Source organism: Otolemur garnettii, unplaced genomic scaffold (assembly GCF_000181295.1).
Source record: "Otolemur garnettii isolate 467f Iridium unplaced genomic scaffold, OtoGar3 scaffold00182, whole genome shotgun sequence".
Classification (NCBI taxonomy): Eukaryota; Metazoa; Chordata; class Mammalia; order Primates; family Galagidae; genus Otolemur; species Otolemur garnettii.
The window spans coordinates 622309-643049 of NW_003852577.1; the positions used below are offsets into that span (position 1 = coordinate 622309).

The following is a 20741-nucleotide window of genomic DNA, read 5'->3' on the forward strand; positions in this document are numbered from 1 at the left end:
CATCATTGTTGTTTGGCGGGCCCTGGTTGGGGATTCGAACCCGCCACCTTAGGTGTATGTGGCTGGCGCCTTAGCCACTTGAGCCACAGGCGCCGAGCCTATTTTTTTTCTTTTACAAAATTATTCAGCTTTTATTAATTAGCACCTTAGGAGAAACCAAGAAGATAGATGAGGTAGTCATTTCTTTTCTATTTTAACAGAATTTTTCCATGCAAATACAAGTTCTTGTGTCTTATTTTTCACACAAATGGATGAAGAATATACATAAATTCAGCACTAAATCCATCTCAACTTTCTGAAAAGATTTTTAACTTCAAACCTGGCTCCCACGGAGTGAGACAAGCACACTGAAGTTTGCTGAGGGCCACACCTTGTGGAAAGGAGGCCTTCCTGGCTGAGAGGCACCCACTCTAAAATTGGGGCTGGTGGCAGAGGATTGGATTGCTCTGATAAAGCTCCAAAGTATATTCTTTTGCTTTTTTTTTTTTTTAAGACAGTCTCACTTTCTTGCCCACAGTAGAGTGCTGTTCTGTCATAGCTCACGGCAACCTCAAACTCTTGAACTCAAGCCATCCTCTTGCTTCAGCCTCTTAAATAGCTGGGAATACAGACGCCCACCACAATGCCTGCCCAGCTATTTTTTAGAGATGGAGTCTCACACTTGCTCAGGCTGTTCTTGAACTTCTGAGCTCAAGCAATCCACCTGCTTCAGCCTCCCAGCGTGCTGGGATTGCACATGTGAGCTACTCAGCCCAAAGTATATTCTTGTGCCTGAACTACATGTGACTTCTCTAAACCCCACATCCTTCCTCTGTAAAATGTGCCTGATCACAATAATAATAACCCGTAGGCCAGTGGAGGGCTGAAAGAGATCGTTGAAGTTAATTTTCAGGTGCAGTGCTCAGTGTAATTAGTACTCAGGAAAGCATTGTTAATTTTCTGAGGATATAATGGTGAATACCTTCAAGGAGGTGACTGGCTCCACTACCTGGTTAGATAAATAGGAAGACTAGAGGCCTCTCACTTATTTTGAGGGAGGGTTTATAGGAGGCCAGAAGAACTCAGGAGAGATGGTCTAAGTGAGACCTGATGGGTGGGTAAGCGTTGTCCTGGCTGTGGTGGTGGACGAGGAAGAAGGGAGAAGAAGGGGACTTGTGCAGAGCAGGGTAGCCTCACCACTGAGAACACAGTAACAAGTACTGGGGGAGGGGGGAAAGACAGCTGAACCATAGGCAGTGGGAACTGCAGCTGGAGGGTCTTGTGAGGACCAGACCTCAACGGTTCTGTGTTCAAAGCTTAGTACCTTGGACTTTACCTTGAAGACAATACAATAGGGGTCTAGAGTGAGTCTCTACACCAACCACTACTGTTTCCGTCTTAAGAAAATATTTATACAATTAAAAAAGAAAAGATAAAGGAAATTGTTCAGAGAAGGGTCAAAGAGTTAATTGTGCTCGCATTCACAGGGCATGGTGACCGTTGCCCAGGTGAGCCTGGTCCCTCTCATTTGGTTTCTCCCATCTCTCTTTTCTTAGTGTTGTCCATTTTAAGGACATCCTTTTGTATGTGCTTGATACATGCCCTTAAATATGTATGTATCTTTGTACTACGTAAAACATACAGCACTGTTTTCTATGGGTTTTCAACTTACCTAAATGCTAAAAATCATTTCTTATTCTAAAATCTTTTTCTTCCTATCCAAACAATATAATAACAGTTTGAAATAATCTAAATATCACACCCCAGGGGGTGGTACCTCAGCAGTGTGAAATAACACACCTCCACTAACAAGGAAATCTCTGGACACGATGGCAGACATGTATATGACCACGTTAAGTGAGAAAAGCAGATAAAAATGTCTTCGTACTGTGAAAACAACCATGAAAAAAATACATATTCACACAATCAAAGAGCAAAGGATGAGAGAAAATAAAAAGTTATGTATGACTTAGCAAGGGATTTGTGGGTAACATTTCTCACATACAGGATTCCTCCCTTATCCAAGGTTTCTACAGCAAAATGCTTTTGATATATGGTTTTTTCTAAGCTATGTATTTCCTAACAAGTCCACAAATTGAGAAAAATCAAAATGTTGGATATTTTGTATTTAGATATCTCCTCTCAAAAGTAGTATATAGACTTGTATAAAGAATTCTTGCTGGCTGGGCGCCTGTGGCTCAAGTGGTTAAGGTGCCAGCCACATACACCTAAGGTGGCGGGTTCGAATCCAGCCCGGGCCCGCCAAACAACAATGATGGCTGCAACTGAAAAAAAATAGCCGAGTGTTGTGGCGGGCGCCTGTGGTCCCAGCTACTTGGGAGGCGGAGGCAGGAGACTTGCTTGAGCCCAGGAGTTGGAGGTTGCTGTGAACTATGCCATGGCACTCTACCCAGGGGGACAGCTTGAGGCTCTGTCTCAAAAAAAAAAAAAAAAATTCTCGCTAAGAAGAATAATAAAAATAAAAATAAAAATAAAAATTGATAATTAAGCTCTAGCCATAATTGCCCTGAGATCATTTCTTTCTACTGCACATTCTAAAATTGTTCAGTTTATATTTTTAATTTGACAATGGAAATACTATCCATTTCTAGTTTCATTTTAACTTCTGGACTTCCTTCTATGTCCCTGAACAGTAAAAGTTGAATTCTTTTTTGGTAATTCCTGATTACATTTACCCAAGAGGCTTAAGGATAGTTATACAATTACAGCATCAAAGTAGTTCATATCTGCTGCTTTCTCAATGTAAGTAAAATGTTCTTCAACTGGTAATATCTTATTAACTCATTCTAAGAAACCATCTGAAAAACAGGAACTGTGATTGCTAAATATGGTTTATGGATTGCCAAAGATTAACACATTTTTCTGGTGATGTGAGTTTCACCAAATGTTTTGCGCAATAGCAAAAATAAATAGTACTGATTATTTAAAGAGGAAGTGTTAGGTAATTGCTCCAGAAAAAGCCTCTTCCCCAGAAAGCCCCTCCCTGCTTTCAACAGACCAAGACTAGCAGTCTCAGCTCCTTTCCACGCACAGGGAGTTGCCTGCCAGACATCTCCTTATCTCCCTGTCGCAAAACCTGCCTCATCTCCCTGTCCCAATAACCCACTGAAAATTTCAAACTTATGGCCTGCCCCTAACGGCTCTTCCCTCCACAGCAGTAACTCCTTATTGGCTGTTCTACCATCCGTCACCATTCTGAGACTTCCCCTGACCCAACCTACATAAGAGTACGCTTTTCTTTTGATCTCTCTCTCCTCTTCTCTTCTTCCTCTTTGTTCTCTCCTCTTCACCCTCCTCTCTCTCCTCTTCTCTCTCCTCTCTCTCCTCTTCTCTCTCCTCTTCACCCTCCTCTCTTTCCTCTTCACCCTCTTCTCTCTCCTCTTCTCTCTCCTCTTCACCCTCTTGGTTCTCCTCTTTTCTTTTCTCTCCTCTTCTCTCTCTCCTCCTTCCTCCTTTTGCTGCTCTGTAGCCTCCCTCCCCCACCCACAAAGACCTTTCGTACAAGCCTTGGTGGTCTGTGAGATCTCTGCCAGTCAAGTGCTGCCCTTTCAGGAAGTGTTGCAACTTCTACAGAATAATAGCCAACTTCATGTTGACTTTGGCAATTACATTATTCTTGCAAGTGTAACCAACATTCTTGAAAACACAGTCTTCATCAGTTCACTAAGTAGTTCTAATTGTTTGGGAATGTTTTTCAATAAAAGTGTGTAATAATATAATTTCTCTATTTTTAGCATAAACATGAAGCACACATTTTATGTCTTTATCAAAACATGTAGGGAGAGTAAATGAGTCTCCTGTATTTCTGTTTGTTTGTTTGTTTGTTTATTTGTAGACAAGGTTTTGCTCTGTTGCCCAGGCTGAAGTGCAGTGGCTTCAGACCTCACTACAGCTTTGGACACTTGGGCTCAAGTGATCCTCCCATCATATGCAGTGGTCTAAGTAGCACCATGCTTGGCTAATAATATATACATATACATATGTATATATGTATCTTTATATATAGATATATAGATATATACCATGTTTCTACCCAAAGAATAAGACCTACCCAAAAAATAAGCCTTAGCAGGATTGCTATGCATTTGTTAAATATAAGCCCTACCCTGATAATAAGACCTAGTGATAGGCTTGGCTATTCAGATAAGTCTTATTATATGCTGCATAGCCATGCCATGCATTTCAGCACAGAGAGGAAGACATCCCCTGAAAATAAGCCCTAGTGTGTCTTCTTGAGAAAAAATAAATGTAAGACAGTGTCTTATTTTGGGGGAAACATGGTATATATTTTTAAGTTGGATTGTCATTATGTTGCCTAAGCTGATCTCAAAGTCCTGGCTTCAAGCAATTCTCTGTCTTTGACTTTCCAAAGTGTTGGGATTATAGGCGTGAGCTACCACACCCACTCTGTATTTCTTTTTAAGATCATACCAGAGGTGAAGAATTTATAACAAAAGTGACCATCCTTTGTTTTGAAGTTGGGAAAAAACTAAAGATATCAAAGAAGTATTTAACATTGATTTAAAATAAAAATTGATAGCCCTATACTTAAAGAGTACTGTATTTGTTCCATAGCTTTGATGATAATTAGATTGTAACTAAATTAACTAAATGGTTATAAGTCTGTAATGAAACAGACTCTTCATCACCTTCCTCGTGGATGGTAACTGCCCAGATGTATTTCCATTTACTTAAGACATGGATTAAGATTTTAAAAATTGGCCGAGTGAGGTGGTTCACACCTGTAACCAAGCACTCTGGGAGGCCAAGGTGGGTGGTGCTTGAGCTCAGGAGTTTGAGACCAGCCTGAGCAAGAGTAAAATCCATCTCTACTAAAAATAGAAAAATTAGGTGAGAGTTTTGACACACACCTATAGTCCCAGCTACTGAGGAGGCTGAGGCAAGAGGATTGCTTGAGCCCAAAAGTTTGAGGTTGCTGTGAACTGTGACACTATTGCACTCCACTCAGGGTGACAAAGTGAAACTGTGTCTCAAAAAGAAAAAAAAGAAAAAGAGAAAGATTTTTTAAGTTAAGAAAGCTGAGCAAACTGAAGTGCAATCTTTCTGGTTTCAGAATTAAATACTGAGTTCGAAGGGAGCTTTACAATTGAATTTATGTTCAAATTACTCAGACCGTAAGATTGGGACAAGGGAGGCATACGTTTGGGGATAAAAGAGCAAAATATTGCTTTCAATTTTTCACATAATTCTAACAGTATTTAAAATAAATACTGTTAAGCTTGGTGCCCATGGCATAGTGGTTGTGGCACCAACCACATACCCCAAGTGTGGTAGGTTTGAACCCGTCCAGAGCCAGCTAAACAACTGCAACCAAAAAAATAGCTGGGCATTGTGGTGGGAGCCTGTAGTCCCAGCTACTTGGGAGGCAAGAGAATCACTTTCACTCAAGAGTTTGAGGTTGCCTGGTGAGCTGTGATGCCACAGCACTCTACCAATGGCGACATAGCGAGACTCTGTCTCAAATAATAAATAAATAAATAAATAAATACTGTTAGACATAGGTTAAAACAATGATTAAAATCTTTAGACACCACTCTGTAATATTCTGAAATTCACAAAAAGAAATAGAAAAAAAATAGATGAAGACCTTTTTTCTCACCCAAATTCCTTTCTAAGAGGACTGATGAGTCACGCCCACAAAGTAAGAAATCTTACTAAAGGAGTTTTAATGTGGTTTACTTTCCAGTTGGTTCCAGTATAGCTCTGTCAAATGGAAGATTGAAGACCTCTTTATCTTAGTTCCCTCCCAGTGACTCCAGGGCTGCAGACAGAGAATCTCTAGGGCTCACCTGTGACTGACCAGCCCCTGCCTTGAGATGCACAGCCTTTTCTGGCTCAACCAATGTGTATCTTCCATGTATTGATTTATGATTTTACCTGTAATTCCTGTTCCCATGAATGTGCAAAACCAATCTGAAACTAGCCTTTTCAGCTCAGATTTTCAAGGACTTGTCGGCCCCCAGTCTGCAATTACACACATTCAGCTCAGAATACCCCTCCTTAAACTGTTAAAAATAAATAATGCTAATAATAAATCTTTAGACACCACTGGCAGAGCTTTCCCGAGTGGTTTGTTTGCTTGCTACTTGTATGATGTTAATCTATTTAAAGTCACCCCCTTTGTTTCTGACATCATATGTGTCTTCTGTAAGCCAGTAAACAAATGACATTGCTATGGTAACCATGCACAACTAAAAAGGGATTTTTAATCATTTTTTTTTCCAGAAATGATTTATTTAATAATAATCTAACTCTTCGAAAACAGAAAATATTTCATATATGCTGTATAACAATGTCCAGATCAAGTTGCATTTTTTAGAGTATTATGTTCAAGCATGAACCTTCTTTCTAAGTATATTGGAATTTTTTAGGCAACAAATAAATGAGGTATCTCAGGTACATAATCCCCCTGCCTCAGCAGCAGAGCCAATTCCACAGTTCAGTTTATTTGCTAACCTGGGAGACTTCAGGAAAAAAAAAATCGTGCTTCATCGGATTGATCCTGTCACTTTTCTTCTTTACTTTTATGTTATAAACCAACCAACCTCAAGATTTATTTTCTAACCTTTTTACCATTTCATTTTCTATGCTGGCTAAATAAGTTCAGCGAAAGCACGTGTTTTAAGGATTTTGCCTGGATTAGCTCTATTGAGACTATAAATTGTAATCAGAGGCTCATTTCATAAACTTCCAATTCATTCCTCTGGGAAGGATTCCTGAAGTTAGTAGAAGCTCTTGCTGTAATAAAGCTAGATGAGCAGGGGCTCTCTAAAGAGAAAATGCAAAATGGAATAGCTGCTTCAAGGAAGAGTGAGCAGTTTTTGATAAAAGATAGGAAATAACCCAAGAATGAAATGAACCTCCTGTAAATTTGTATTTGATGTTTGGTCTCTCTCTCTCTGTCTCGTGTACTCTCATTCTCTTGCTCTCTCCTCTCTCTCTCAAGACTTGGGTTAATCTGAATTATTCAACAATATTTATTGACACCTATTCTGCATAAGAAATTGTTCTGGTTGCTGGAGTTGTATCGCTTAACAAAACATTCAGAAATCCTTGCCTCCTGGAGTTTACATGGAGTAGAGGGAGACAGACTAGCAACACACATGATAGATCCTACAGTATGACAGAAGGTGCCCTGGTGCTACAGAGGAAAGAAATAGAACAGAACAAGGAGGTTCACAGGTAGGATGGCTGTGACTTTAAATAAAGTGGTTAGGGTGGGCCTCAGGAAGAAGGTACCATTTGTGTGAAGACTTGAAGGAAGAAAGGGAGTTAGGTTTGTGAATACCCAAGGGGCAGGTGTTCAGGCAGAGGGAACAGCCGTTGCAAAGGCTCTGTGCTCCAGTTCACCAGGTATGTTCAAGGACAGGAAGGCCACTGTGGAATGAGCAGGAGGGAAAGAGCAGTGGGAGGTAAGGTTGGAGAAGGGAGGACCTTCCTTGCACACCATTGGTGGGGGTGGATGAGCTCCCCCAGAGGGTTGGCCAAGAAGTGGTAAGAAGGCTATGTTTACAAGAGAACAAGGGAAGCAGCCACAAGGAAAAGTTAGAACTTCAGGTACAATTAAAAACCTAAAAGAAGCACAGTGTTCTCAAAGTACTTTCCTTGTAATCCACAGTCAGGAATATGATTTATAGCATGACTTTGCAGCCACACAAGGACACACACGTAGTTAAAACAAAGGTTTCACAAACTAGTATCTACACACATTGTGTTCAGGGTACATTGAAGATTTTGTTGCCATTCAAATCTAGTAGGTTTCTCTTCTTTATTCAACACTAATGAAATTAATTCAATTGATTTAGGACCTAGTAAAAGCTATGATTTTCAGTTGAAAAAGCCTTGCCCTAGGCAATGTGATCATGTTGGCTACACCCTAACACGTGGATAACATAATCACATCATTGTCAACTCTGAGACACATTAGCTAAAAACCACATCAGGGCTAATGACTTTAAGCAGGGAACCACCATTAGCTCATTAATCAAACTCCAATGTATATATAAGACATTCTGCTTCAGGACAGCTGCCATTATATAAAAATATTGTGTGGGCTGGGTCACCACTAGGAAACATAAAACATGCGAACTTCGAGTACACCATCCCTGACATGCAGCCAATATTTATGAAAGTTGGCTAAAGAGATATTACTCCAAATAAACAAATGTTTAATGTTTCTGTAAAAGTATAGACATGACCTTAATTAGTAAATTTGCTAATAGATTTTGTTGATGATTTCCAGACAAATCTTTAGATATATTTGTTTTTAGAATACAGTGGAAATTTTAGAATTGTATCTCAAAATGTTTTGAAAGCTGCTTTTCTTTTACTTTCTTTTTTTTTGAGACAGAGACTCACTATGTCGCCCTTAGTAGAGTGCTATGTGTCATAGCTCACAGCAACCTCAAACTCTTGGGCTTCAGTGATTCTCTTGCCTCAGCTGCCCAATAGCTGGGACTACAGGCACCCACCACAAGGCCCAGCTACTTTTTTTTGTTGCAACTGTCATTGTTGATTGAGAGCAGCATGATTTTATGTGTATATGAAGCATTTTTCCTAACTGCTGAATTTTCCTTTCAAAACTCAAAGTTCATTTTCAACCAGATTACAAGTTCTTAGATTTACATTTGGATGGGTTCAAGTTTTATAATGCAGTCATGCACTAAATAATGACGTTTTAGCCAACAATGGACCACCTGTATGATAGTGGCCCTGTAAGATTATAATGCAGTATTTTTACGATACCTTACCACGTTTAGATACGTCAGATATGTACACTGCGCTGCATCTGCCTGCACATTTGTGCAGCCCAAGAGCAACAGGCCATCCCACCACATAGCTCAGGCATGTTGCAGGCTGCACCATCTGCACTTGTTCACAGGGGACAAAATCTCCTAATGATGCATTTCTCAGAATGTATCCCTGCCATTAAGTGCCACATGACTGTCAACTCAGAGCAATCTTAGAAACATACTCTTATATGTAAGTAAATTCCAGAGTGATACTTAATACTGTTATTATTTACATAATGAATATGAGCACTTAAAATGATGCATATTGTATACATGATATAAATATGTATATTATAACATATACATGTATATAATATGTATTTATAGTTTTAAAATTTGCCAGGAAGGAAATGTACTTAGCTTCTGAATAGCTGTTACCCTTCTTAAGGGAGAACAGCATAACATTTTTAATTTTTAAATAAAACATTTAAAGCAAATGTGAGAAAATTTCTCTCTACTTTTGTGTCTGAAGATTTAAAGGGCTTGCCTCTTTTGGTACTGTAGATGGCCATTTATTCTAAAACTAAGACCAGATCTAAAACATAACACTCTATCCTCAGCTTGTAAAGGAGAGAAGCTGGTAGATACTTCTGTTTAAAATAGTTACATGCTGTAGACATGGTTCTGAGCCAAGAAAGTCCTAATCCCCGCTTTCACTTAGGTTGTGATAAAGGGAGCAGCCTTGAGATGTAGTCAGAGATTTAGATTAGATATCAGAATAGCTTTGTCTCTCTGCAAGATTCTCAAGCCTGCCTGAGGATTTTGAGAACAAGAGCTTTGCTTAAACGGCCTGGGTTCTATCCTACATGGAAATAGAAGGGATTATCAGTGTCACAATGTCCTTTTAAAGTTTGATCAAAGGATTTCCTATTTCCTGTGTTACCTTGCACATCTGAAGCCATGAAGATCTTTGGCCTGCTCCTCCCGCTTTTTGGGTTCGCTCATGCTCAGAATCAGGTGTCTGTGAGCTATACTGAATTTTGGCTCTATGTCAGAGTAAGACGGATGACTATTTTGGATGGCTTGATACTCCACACTCACGATCTGTATCTAGGAACTGGCTGTCCTGTAAACAGAGTAGTAGATAATTTTTATGAGTTCCTTTATCCTCATGCTGACTGTGGCATCAGGAAATGTGAGCATCTTTGGGGCATTCTCATTGAAAGTTCAGTCATATATAAACCATTGTGTTTACATACTATTGGTGTCCACTCAGTACCATGCTCTATTCACAGAACGCGATTATCTTTCTTCAAGTGAAACACAGTAGAGAATAAAGTGGTCCATCTGGGGGAATATACCAAGGGCCAGGGGAAGAGATCAACTCAACATCATCTCGACAAGAAAATTTTGGACCCTGTTCGGGAGAAGTGTCATGTGGAAACCGTTTGTCCCTTGTTGGACTGCGTACATTTTGTATCTCAGTCTAAGTCAAGGAACTGGCCTGTACATTCTGGTGGTTCAAACAATCTTCCCCATCTTGGCATTCTGATTTTGTGAGGACTACACTACGTTTCTGTACCCAGAGGCATTAGTTCAATTTCAATCTTTTGTCTTTTTACGGTGGTCTTTTTTTTGCAGTTTCTGGCCGGGGCCAGGTTTGAACCTGCCACCTCTGGCATATGGGGGGGGGGGCAGTCCCCTACTCCGTTGAGCCACAGGTGCTGCCCTAATGGTGTTCTTTTAAAAATGAGTTTGCCCTGCTGTATGGGCTTATAAACTCTTTGGGTGGAAGAAAAAGAAGAAAAAGAAGCTTCCTCAAGACTTCTTTTAAATTTGTAGTGAAGGTGATTTTTATAAACAAAGTTTTGAATAGCTAAAAAATAAATAAATAAAGTTTGAGATAAGTATGAAGATCTTTTTTTGAGACAGAATCTCACGTTGTTGCCCTGGGTAGAGTGTTCCGTGGTGTAACAGTTCACAGCAACCTCCAACTCTTGGGCTTAAGCAATTCTCTTGCCTCAGCCTCCCAAGTACCTGGGACTACAAGCACCCACCACAACATCAGCTTTTTTGTTGCAGTTGTCATTGTGGTTTAGCAGGCTTCGGACAGGTTCGAACCCACCAGCCTCTTTGTATGTGGCTGGCTGCCTACCCACTCCAACTAGGAGCCGAGCCAAGTACCAAGGTCTTAACTGAGCTACTCAGAAAGCACAACAAGAAAGTCTGGTCCTCAGCCTTCCAAGCTGTTCTCCCCTCAGAAGTTGGAGTGCCTCAGCAGGTTCAGGCCCACAGACCTGGGTAGAGGAGCCAGTTAAGGGAAGGTGCAGCTACAGTAGACTCCAGGCATTTCTATCTGTCAATCAGGAGTATCTGCAGAGAAACTTCTGAATTCCACACTGTGCAGGGTGCTCTGTAGGATGTATATAAGAAAGAAAAACATCATTGCTTACTCTTCTTTAAAAGTTTACAATCAAATTTGAAGTGATCTGTGCATATGAAATAATTAAAAAAACATAACATGACACTTGGTAGCACAGTCCTGCTTAGGGTGACCAGACGTCCTGCTTTTGAGCAATTTGTCCTGTCCCGTGGCATTTTTAAAAAGTCCCGATTTTTGGAAAGAATGCACGAAAGGGCGGGAGAACAGGAAGGGAATATATGGTTTTCGGCTGCCATGTGGTTATTTCGCCGGAATATGAGTTTTATATTATTTTTGTTAATTTTATAATGTTAAACTGTAATAATAACAAATTGTTGAGAAGTGATTATGGAGAACTGCTTATCAAAGTTTGCATTGTTGTCAGGCCCCGCCCTGCCCCGCCCCCCCATCCTGCCCCCCCCCATGTTGTTCCGCTTTACAAACGTTAAATCTGGTCACCCTAGTCTTGCTCAAAGTGAGGAGCAGTGGCAGGGGCTGGGCCGGGCTGGTGTGGATTGGAGGCGCGCTCACCTGCACTGCAGGCTGAGCTGAACTGGAGAGCCACAGCAGGCTGGAGGGGGCGTTTCAGATGTGGCTGAATGTGGCTAAAGCCTGAGGGAGGATGCCTCGTGAGTATCAGAGCAGGTTATTAAATGAGGCTTCTGGCTACAGTACAGATGTTTTAAAGGGTGCAAGAAGTGATGAAGTGAAATAGTTGAATAAACAGTGGTGTGTGGTCATGGAATGCTTTGAAAATTAGACAGAGGATTCTAGGCGTGAGGAGGTGGGAAAGAACCAAGTGTGTGCTCTGGAGCAGGGCAGGGGCATATTGATACCCGTGTTTCAGAGATTCCCTTGGCCGTGGCTTTCATATTTGCGTGTCCAGATGGATTCAGAATGAAATGAAGGTCAGCATGCTTTTCCTGTTGCTTCTTAATATCAAGATGCTGGGATCTGGCTTGGTGCCTGTGGCTCAAGTGGCTAAGGTGCCAGCCACATACACCTAAGGTGGTGGGTTCGAATCCAGCCTGGGCCCACCAAACAACAATGATGGCTGCAACCAAAAAATAGCCAGGTGTTGTGGCAGGCACCTGTGGTCCCAGCTACTAGGGAGGCTGAGGCAGGAGACTCTCTTGAGCCCGGGAGTTGGAGGTTGCTGTGAGCTGTGATGCCACGGCACTCTACCCAGGGGGATAGCTTGAGGCTCTGTCTCAAAAAAAAAAAAGATGCTGGGATCTTTCAGTTAATTAATCACTTGATTATTTTAGAACAACTTGAGAAAAGCAGCCTAAGTATACCTGGACAACTTCCTTCTCCACCAGACTGCTCCTGCTGAACCCGGGCTTGGACCTTTGCAGCCTTTCCCACTGGTGTGTTCTTTGGGTTTTCACTGCTTCTGGGCACCACATGCTGTTTCTCAGAAAGGAACACATGCAGCAGCAGTAGCTAATGTGGCAAATACAAGAAAATGCTGACTTCGTAAGAGTAAAATCTTAACAGTTTTATCTCACATTACAAAGTAGAGCTTACATGCTCACGTGACATTAGGGAAGGGTGTCCAAGCTGCTGCTCTCAGGGCCATGCACAGAAGCCAGAGCAGAAACCTAGGCTGTCCTGTCTGTCACCCCAGTCTGCTCCCTCAGCCAGGTCACTTCCCCACCCTAGGTTTCCTCTAAAGAGAGGAGGATTAAGCTGGATAAACTTAATAAAAATTCCAGCCCAAATTTCATATAAAACTCCATTTCTTCATGTATCAGTGGTCCAGCTTTGGTCTGGCCTGACGCTACACAGCAGGGCCTACCTGGTGGCAAGGAGGAGAGTCCGGGTGTGCTGGGGGGGTTCTCTGGGGACAGCATCCTGCTGAGAGAGTTAAGCTCACCACTGGGCAGTCACAGTTCTCTAGAACTGGGAGGGGACGTGCTATGGAGTCTGCTGTCCACTACTTAGAGCTTCTTATGGCCCACCCCCTGTGGACTGCTGGCTGAATTCTTGGAGTACAAATTATTCATAAAGCCACCTAAATTAGTTGAGTAGCCATAAAGGTGTGTGTCTACGTGACTAGACTCCAAAGGCAGAGTGACTCTAGTCTCCCCTAAGTCTGGGGTCCCTGTGCAGTGAGGACATGCTTCCTGGCTCACTTCACAGTATGTGTGCATCCTTCTTTCCATACAGCCTGTGCCGTCTCGGATCATGTGCCCGTCACTGGTCTAATCTCCATGGGAGTACTGCCATGAGCTTGACCCAGTCAGGTTCTATCCTGGGTGATCCGATGGGGTCAGTTTCCTCTGACATGTATGAAAAAGAGGTAGTTTTCTGAAAACTACTTTGGTTCTGTAAGGTACTAATTAATATTTTTCAGATAGTGAACACCTTCCACTACTTGGAAAGTGTCTGGGCTTGTGGGCAAAGAGAGGATCTTTTAGTTAATAAAAATAACTTGCCTTGTGGGCAGCAGAGCACTGGGTTTGTTGACAAGCACAGGGTCTATTACAGTTTTATAAGAGTTAAAAGGATGTGTATTCCTCAAACTAATATGCCCTCCAAAGTGAAGTCTAACAATCCCAATGGCTTTTGTTCTTTCGTCTGCACTAGGGTTTTCATTTGCTGCTGTTGATTTGGGCTGTAATCGCATGCTCCATGCAGCTGAAAGGGAGTTGTCTAAGACAATCTGTCGACCATATGTGAGGATTGGAGATTACAACAAATGTACAGTTGATGAACCTGCTGGCTGGAATTTGGGGTGAGAGAAAATTAAAGAAATATATTTGGACAGATCTCTAGAGGTTTGGCTAAGAACAACAGACATATTTTAAAGGATTCCCCCCCTTGATTCATAGTATAATTATGCTTTAAATCATGAATGTAACCTACTTCTTGATAGATGAGTTTGAACTGCAGAAATTCCAGTTCGACTTTTACCTCAGCTGATGGCATTATTTTAATGTCAATACAGTTGATATGTGTGTCCTTTAGCTACGAGACCTCTCAGAGCTGGCTGGAATCACTGTGCCGTCCGGGAGGACCTTCCCTCTCCTTGCGTCTACTTTGCACATTGACAGGGGCCTTGGCTGTGGCTTAACTGAATTTCTGGGCCCACAAGTGTGGTTTCCTGAAAAAGAAAATGAGACTTTGTCTTCATGTCCTTATTGGTCTAACATGCATGCTGTTTTTTTTTTTTTTTTAAACTGTGCCTCTGACTCACATTGAACAACCTTATTTCTATTCCAAAGGGGGAGAGTTAAATTTATGTTACACGCCTGTAAGGCATTTTAAAGTTAATCGGGCCCTTTGGGTCTAATTTAATTTGTGTAAGATTGCTGTTGATGATTAGAATAGCTATTTAAGGTTTTTGTTAACAGTCCCTTACGTGGATCTAATGGAAACCCTCCAAAAGCAGTCTGTTCACTTTCCCCTGTCAAATTCCGGTTACAGAGCCTTCACAGATGTTGTGAGTAGACATCAGTATGAAAAGGGGATAGCACATAAATTAAAATCAGAAGTGTACTCAAAGTGCCAGTGTTGAGCTTTGGTTAAAAACATGTGTCACATAAAACTGAACATTCAGAGCCATTGCATCTTGTAACAATTGTCTTTATTTTTCATATCTTTGGCATTTTCAGCATTTTATGTTACTGCTCCCTTGGCAATTTTTCCTACAAATGACTGCTTTTCAACATCACTGATTTCTCTACACTAACAACACTTGTGACGCTATGGTCCCAACACAAGAAAGTCTGAGAATCCCAAGCAGTCTCGTGGAATCTGAACGCCAGCTGACCATGCAGAGAACTTTAGTGGAGTGAATATATTTAACTCATACTGGCCAGTGTTGGATCAAACTCACTCTTTGATTCCTCTTACGTCTGTGTTATTTTCCAGCATTTCAGAATTTACAGCTACCATCCTTGTTTTACAGACTTCAGTGGCCACCAGGAGCCCTGTGGGCACCAGGTCTCCCTTAGATACATTCAGAGTGAGGCCAGGATGCTCTGGAATCACTCTCTTATTATTTGTTATAAATCACACATTTTTTTTTCCCATTTCTGGTTTTATTTCTTTCATTACTTTGTTTTATCACTTTAAACATTTTATTCCTTTATTCTGCTTCCATTTTAGTTTTCCAGGCCTTGTGTTCCAAACCTCAGCCCTTCTACACCCTCTTTTCTCTTCTTGCATGTTGACTTCTGCCTGCCTTGGTTTCCTTTCCTTTCTTTTACTCTTGTTCCTTATAGAGAGTGAGCAATTTCTTGGAAAGCATGTAAGTGGCCCATGGGCTTCAGCTAAGGATCTAATCCCAGAGGTCAGATCAAGGAAGTCAGTGGGCACCCCCTCCCCAGCGCCACGTCACACTCCCAGGGAGAACCACCTGCTTCTTCTGTGGCTGGGGGTGGGGACTGTGCATGTTGCAAAGATGCTAAGAGATTGGAGGCAAATATTTTGAAATTTCATCCCGTTCCTTAAATTAGAAAAAAGATCTCTAATTTTATGTAATGAATATTTGACATTAGAAATGGTTTAAAAACACTAATGCAAAAGATTGTGGGTCATTGACTCTGACCCACTCTCTTTCTGGTCACCCCAGCTGGTCACCACAATCTCTTGTTTCTTTACGTTGCCACTGACATCATGCATGAGGTTATATCAGCTCCCACATCCTCTTTGTTCATTATTTTTTTTTTTTTTTTGCTGAGACAATGTTCAATGTCATGACTTCCACACAAATACAAAGGCCCACAGTCATGTTGCCCAGTACTGATTATATAACTTTCAAAGTTTCATTCAGCCTTTGGTATTTAAGCCTCAAATAAATAATTTTTAAACCAAGCTTCTGTTTCTATACCCCAACAATAATGATAAAAATGCCTTTACCTTTTGCACCTCCATGTCTATTACTTTTTAAATATTCTTTATAAAAATATGAGAGCACTGAGATTAAGGTAGCAAGACCTGGCAGCTTTTTCCTATTGACTTAGATTGTGGAGACCTTAGTTGGTTGTTGGCGCCCTTTGTAAAGGCAGATCTACCCTCCCTCAGGGGCCTTCCCAGCTGTGCCCCTTGTAAGAGCTATGTTCACTTCTCTACTGTGGACTGACATTACATCTGCCTTAGTTCACAGGGTGCTGATAAATAAATGTCAACAGTTGAATCTCAGGACGGGGAAAAACATTTGTGGCATTTGCCAATTTCTGAGGTGTAAATACTCCCAGCACTGCCAATTTCAAGCTGCCAACTTGACGTCACTGAACCCAAAGTTAGAAAGTAATGTACACAATTGGCTTTTGGGTGCAGATATGGCCATCTCAGGGTTATTAAACTCCTCAACAAACACTTACCTACTGTGAGCTCATGGCCTTTGATATGTACTGTGGGAGGAAGAGAGAGGATATAAAATAGTGTTCTGGCTTAAAGGGTTTACCATGTAGCAAGGCAGAAAGAGACTCAAAGCAATGAGCAGAGAGAGCAAAGTGCAGTGGGGATTCAAACTCCACTGAAGGGACTCAGATAAAAGCCCTCCACAAGGGCATACTGGCAGAGGAATGTGCTAAAAGATGTGGATGGTTTCGCGGCATGGGGAAGGCTTGAAAGTTACAATAGGCACGGCATATTCTTAGAAAAAGCAAGACTTATAGAGGTAAAAGGAACTTCTGAGGCTAATGTGGGTAAACTCATTGATTCCTGGGTGACTTGGAGAGACCCAGAGATATTAAGCCATCTCCCCAGTATCACAGTATCACAGCTCGGTGTCCGATCCCAAACCTGAACCAGCTCTGTGGATACCCAGTTCAGGGACTTTCCCAACGTACCGCACCTTTTTCAGGACAGATGTTACAGGAGAAGCAGACTTTGTTGTTTTTCGTACAGATGCTAAGACAGTCCTTCTGTTTCTTTATAAAGGGATGTTGCTTATGTCATGAGGGGGGTCCTGCAGCTTGAGAGGCCACTGTAGGGACACACTGCCCAGTGAGGGACCTCAGGTGGGGCACCCAGGCTGGCAGGCAGTGGGGTGAGGGGCTGAGAGCACTGGGCATGGCTTACGGGAGTCCGCGCAGGCTCCGGACTTCCCTGCCTCTAAGTTTCCTTATTTATAGAGAGATGTTGATAATACCAATATGAATAATAATGCCTGTTCTGTTCTACCTACCTTCCAAGGTCATGGGAAGGATTAAAGGGGCACTGCATGTAAAAGTGCCTGGGAAGAGCGCAACAAATATTCTATCTCAGCACAAAACAGCTACCACGCAGGTCACCGGGCAGTCTCTGTGATGTGACTGCCTGCCTTCCCTGGCTTGGCTTCAAGTCGTCATCCCTCCTCTACTTCTGCAAAGGATTTGAGACTGCTCACCGTGCACAACTTGTAACAGGTCAGGTGCTTTAGGTTGCAAATGACAGCGACCCACTCAGACATCTGACATGGCCAAGAGGACACCGTCTGGTTCAGACGCCCCGAGTGCCGGGCAGGCAGGCGTGTTCCTAGAGTGGAGGAATGGGACCAGCTGCTGGAAAGTAGGTCTTTCAGATTCTGCTCCTCTGCATCTGGGGCACACTCCTCCACAACTTGGAGGCTGTGGCCTTCTGCTTCATCACTGGTCAAAAAGATGAATCCTTCCCTAGTTCCTGGATTCCAATTCGAAACAATGTTGGGCAAGGACTCTGGCCTTGGGCAGACACCCAGCAAGAGTTAGTCCACCTAGCTAAGATGACAAGGTTGGGCTTGGACAGGTGGGGAGAGGGGTGTTTATCTGATGCTGCAGAAGGGGTATTTGGGCTGGAAAAACAAATGATATGTAAATAGAGCCATTAAACAAAGCAGGAAGGGAAGGGGATGCGCAGGATTAGTTGTATGAGAAAACTTACATTAATTATGAGGGCTTCAACTGAGTTCTGATGTGTGAAAATCAAGGTAACAGAGAAAAAGTATCATTTATAAATGATAGGCAGCAGACATTTTCTTGCCTGTAAACTACAGCATGATACTTAATTTTATAGGAGTCATTGAGTAGACAACATTTTCCACAATGATTTAAGATGTGGTTTTTACTCTGTCATTTCTTACATCAAGAAATTATATAACAGCACAATATTAGCCTATACCTCCCTTGGGTCTTAAGGTATATGTGGGATAATAAATCCAGAGATGTAGCTTGCAAGTGATCAAATCAAAGTAATAGACTATTAATACTGAACATTGATGCCACTGGTTTTTTATCAGTGTTGGAAGGTTATTTTTGCTCCAACATTGAACTTTTAGTTCAGGATGAGCTGCTCTTATCACGTGGCACTGTGTAGAAAGAAGTCACTAGGAAAGAGAAGGGGTCACGTCAAGCCAGAGGGAAAGAAAGAAGTGTTTAGTGGGACACACTGGAATTGTCATAAACATAAAGGACATAGTCGTGGCAGTAAACAATTATACTCAAATTGTTTAAGCACAAAGTAGGGGACACTGTGACCCTGCTAGGGAAACCAGTTGAGTAGCATATCAGCTGTCAATGCCTTCCATGAAGACCTGAAGAGACTGTTACTCTGTTTTAGTGCAATCATTGTTGGTTTGGTGATGTGTTCTTAAGTTTTTTAACCCTTTAAATTATGCTGCTCCAAGTTCTAGTATGTGTATTAGAAAGTGTTCAGCAAATCCCTAAAGACTGAGAATCTAGGATTTCATCTATTATCCAGGCAATGTTCAGATGCCCCTGGTTTCAACTATTATCCAGGCAATGTTCAAATGCCCCTGGTTTCATCTGTTATCCAGGTAATATTCAAATGCCCTTGGTTTCATCTGTTATCCGGGTAATGTTCAAATGCCCCTGATTTTCTCAAACATAGATAAGTTACAGTTCTGTGGAAATCGAAGAATGCAATCTACACACTTTATTTGACTGACATGTCTCTTACATCTTCTATCTATGACGGTTCCCCTCACCCTTCTTTTAGCCATTTGCTTGTTGAAAACATTGGTTCATTTGCCTTGTAGAACTTACCACCTGCAATTAATAGATTTTTCTCAATGTAGCCTCATTCAACTCATTAATCTAATAACTTGTTCCTCTATGCGCTGTCCTTCTCATGCGCCTACCCTTGAGTGTGAAGCTGCTTAGATTCTGGTGTATTTATTTTGGCAGCAAGCTTCCCAAGTAGCATCACATGTCTCCAACTGTGTTCTGTCAGGGGCACACAAGTCTGATGCTGTCACTTCTAGTGATGTTAGCATTGATTCAGGTGCTGTCATCTAATCTACATTTTTACTACTGTTTTCCTGAGCCTCATTGAAAATGAGGTTTGGTGAGTCTGTCCAGTAGAAGTCAGGTGAGTTTTTTATTGATTCTTAAACATCCATTCTCACAGACCTTCCATGTCATCCAATTAAAATGGCAGCTCTCCCCTCTCCATCAGCCTTCTCTACTTTCTTTGTTTCTCCATAGAATGTATCAGTATTCAATTTATTTATTTTCCCCAACCATTGTATAAACTCCATGAAGATTCTTTTTCTTTTTTAAATTAAGAGATTTTATTTATTTATTTTTTTATTAGATCATAACTGTATTTATGGGGTACAATGTGCTGATCAATTAAATAAGTGAGGTGATGATATGTTAACTAGTTTGATATAAACATTCTAAATAGATTTCATTTTTAGAGGAGTTTTAGGTTTAGAGAAAAATTGAGCAGAAACCACGTAAAGTTTCCATATACACACTCTCCCACCTCATCCAATGCCCCATGCTTCCTGTTATTAATATCTTGCATTAGCACAGTGCTTGTTACAAATATAAATCAATATTGATGCATTATTAACTGAAGTCCACTCTTTGTATGATTCTGTGGCTTTTGACAAACATGGCATGTTTTACATCTCAATTACAGTACCAAGAAGAATTGTCTCACCGTACTAAAAATCCCCTGTGCTTCGACTATTCGTCTCTCCTTCTTCCCTGCCCTGGATCACTGGAAACCACTAATTTTTTCATGGTCTGTATAGTTTTGCCTTTTTTAGAATACCATATTTTGAAATCACTCAGTATATTGCCTTTTCATACTGGCTTCTTTCTCTGGGCAACATGCATTTAAGGTTCCTCCACATCTTTTTGTGGGTTGATGTCTCATTTATTTTTACTGCTAAGTAATATTCCATTGTATGGTCATGCCACAGTGTATCCATTCACCTTTTGAAGGACATCTTGGTTGCTTCCAAGTCTTGGCAGACGATGAATAAAGCTGCTATAAACATTTGTATGCAGACTTTTGTGTGGACGTATATTTTCAATGCATTTGCATAAACACCAAGTAGTGTAATTGCATTGTATGTGAGACTATACTTAACTAGTAAAAATCTGCCAGAATGTTTTCCAAAGTGGCTATACCATTTTGCAGCCCTACCGTCAATGAATAAGAGTTTCTATTACTCCAAACCCTCATCAGCATTCAGTCTTGTCGGTATTTTAGATTTTGGCCATTCCAATAGATATTAAGTAACATCTCATCATTATTCTAATTTGCAGTTCCCTGATGACATTATGTGGAACTTTTTTTCACATTCTTTTTTGCCATGTGTATGTCTTCTTTAGTGAAGT

General features: G+C 41.3%; 1 long non-coding RNA gene across 1 annotated transcript in view; it reads left to right on the forward strand.

Annotated features, from left to right (window-relative positions):
* The first annotated feature begins 116 nt into the window (after nucleotides 1–116).
* The window catches only part of LOC105888085, a 22103-nt gene continuing 1478 nt past the window's right edge, over nucleotides 117–20741 (forward strand). Inside the window, exons 1-2 of the long non-coding RNA XR_001161738.1 lie at nucleotides 117–173; nucleotides 4812–4816. This is a non-coding gene — a long non-coding RNA (uncharacterized LOC105888085). The remainder of the gene's footprint in view (nucleotides 174–4811; nucleotides 4817–20741) is intronic.